Consider the following 2,468-nt stretch of genomic DNA (forward strand, 5'->3'; position numbering starts at 1 on the left):
AAAAGTGCTATATGTACTACTATTACTAGGGCATATATTAGACTTAATATTTACTACATACAATAATGGATCTCTATACATTTAACCAGATCACCACTTTGGTAGTAAGATTTAGAATAATTATTTATTAAAAGCTAGACATTTTAAATGAGAATAAGAAAGAAAATGATGTCTTTGTGTCTCCCTTTCCTTGTTAATGCCCTACCTGGCCCCTGGCAAAACTTTGCTAGATCCGCCCCTGCACAGTTACCAGCTGTCAGCTACATAGAAAAGGATCCTGGTGTTATTTGTCTCTCATAAACAGTTCATAACTTCCCTTCAACTCATTCATGTGACCTAAAATGTAAACCTGTTTCTTCATTACCTGTTCAGCTCTAATGATTCAGTAAAAACTTCTCCTGGTTTCACCTTCATGTTTCCTTCTCACCACATATCCAAACTATCATGACCAGCAGCTATTACGGCTGTGGCTCCAGAAAACATAAGCGGATACTAGAAGTAATATTAAAAAAATTCTAGCAACAGCTTATCAAGCTTAAACGTGCTGCTGTTGTTTATCTGCCGTTTTCCTCTTTCTAGCGCAAACTGGGTGACTAACAAATGAGAGAGACTAGCGACAGAAAAGCCGATCACCTGATAATCGATCAGTTTCATGATTGAAGTAGCAACAGGAGAGGGAGGGGGGAGAATGAGGGAAGAAGTTTTAGCTGTTCAGCATGAAGACACCGAATAACTCCAGCTTTGTGTCTTTTTTCATTCTAGCTGAAGTATAAAACAAATCGCTTCCTTTCCCCCTCAATACAAAACTCCGACAGCCAGTCCAGCTGTGGCTCCATACATCGGTTGTTAAGCTCAACATGGAAATACTATGCAAACATAAAGAGATGAACTTACACACTTGCTTTACTTCTCTGTGTTAGTTTTCTCTGAGATTAAATGCAGCGGTTTGGAAGCACGTAGCGAGGCTTCAAATGCTAAACCAGACCGCTGACAGGTCTTGCACTCAACAGCTCTATCAAGTGAAGCAACTTCTTTTCTGAGTTAATTTCAGTTCTGACAAACATCACTCTCAGTGCCTTTTGATCTCACATTTTTGGCAACCACTGAGTTATTCTCCTCCACAGTTTACAACCATTATTTTTTTCTGCACAAAAGACGTTGTGCAACGCCAATCCTACTTATTTCCTACTGCACCCCTGACTGTGCAGGTGCGTTCAGAAGCCCCCTCCCCCGCCCGACTATTCCTTAATGCCAATGTTGTGGCGGGAGGGACGATTTCTCAACTTAAAACTGCAGGCGACTGTACAGTGAACTTTACAGCTAACTACAACAGAGAAATTGCCTCGTTCCATAATTTGTTAGTACAAAGTGTGCCACCAGAACTAAGCTAAAAACATATGACATTTTAACGCATCAATACAATTACTCTTTTAATAGAGCAGTAGCTAATAGAGCACATAGCTAGCTTAAGTCAAATCACGACAAAGTTCAGAGCTGTACAACTACTTAGACTTCTTTCTCCATGTGCACACGTCTTAAAGAGTCAACATGCTTTGACTGAGGTAAAAAAACTAAAACAAAAACGACCGTAAAAGGTTTACTTACCGAAGCTAGACCACCTTTATATGAAGTTGTGCGATTAACTTGAGCCCGCTTGCAGCACACAAAGAGTCCGCTTCTTCAGTCCGCGTGCAAAATGGTGGCCTGTCCTAACGCATGCGCAAAATGGCCCAGCAGGATACTATGAAAAACATACTTAAGCATTTTGAGCTACATTTAATTAACTAAAATTAATTGGATTAAAACGCAGGGAATGTATTCTGGAGTTACTCGAATTATATATGTAGACAGGAATTACTCATTTGAATTGAAAAGATATGCCAAAATATAATATGCTATATTTAAGAGGAGACAATATCACTCCTTTCAGTGTAAGTTTGTGGGTGTTGTGTCCGTAGCTTCGGCTGCCCTTTTGCTCGCTGGTTAGCTAGCGTGAGCTATAAGCTAACAGCTAGCCTGGTTAATGAAGCTAGAGTTCCAAGCACATGAAAACACAGCTCATCTCTACTGCTTTAACTGTTAAATCAGAAGGCAGTACTGTGGTTGACAGGGGATTTCTAAGAATCGCCCCACAGTTCTTCAGCTGAGACACCCGAGTTAGAAAACACAAACACTGGAGTTGTCTTTACTTGCGAGGGCGGCCACAGAGCGCTCGTCCTCGCAGGAGGCACTCACGGACTCGCGCTCTGTCACTGTCTGCGTTCTTTATTTATACAAGCTTGTGTGTGTACAAAGGTAACAAAGTTATTCCAAGAACTTAGAGCTGAGGTTCCCCTTTTCTAAGTCTGTATGTTCTTAGAAAAGTGGAAGCTGTTAAATGCTAAAAAAGTTTATCACACAAGAGTTCATGTAAAAGGTCACGTAGACATGTGGATTGCTTAGTGATCAATAAAAAACACATTTCATGT

At 40.5% G+C, this 2,468-nt stretch overlaps 1 protein-coding gene across 1 annotated transcript in view; it reads right to left on the reverse strand.

The window, feature by feature from the left end:
• The window catches only part of LOC147321371 (uncharacterized), a 5,031-nt gene extending 3,324 nt beyond the window's left edge, over positions 1 to 1,707 (reverse strand). The window contains exon 1 of the mRNA XM_086305302.1: positions 1,606 to 1,707. The gene's annotated coding sequence lies outside the window, so the exon portion shown is untranslated. The remainder of the gene's footprint in view (positions 1 to 1,605) is intronic.
• Between the last annotated feature and the right edge of the window lie 761 nt (positions 1,708 to 2,468).

Source organism: Aulonocara sp. 'chitande type north' Nkhata Bay, linkage group LG9 (assembly GCF_057382095.1).
Source record: "Aulonocara sp. 'chitande type north' Nkhata Bay isolate Kocher_YH1m ecotype deep benthic linkage group LG9, A_spYH_male_GT1.1, whole genome shotgun sequence".
NCBI lineage: Eukaryota > Metazoa > Chordata > Actinopteri > Cichliformes > Cichlidae > Aulonocara > Aulonocara sp. 'chitande type north' Nkhata Bay.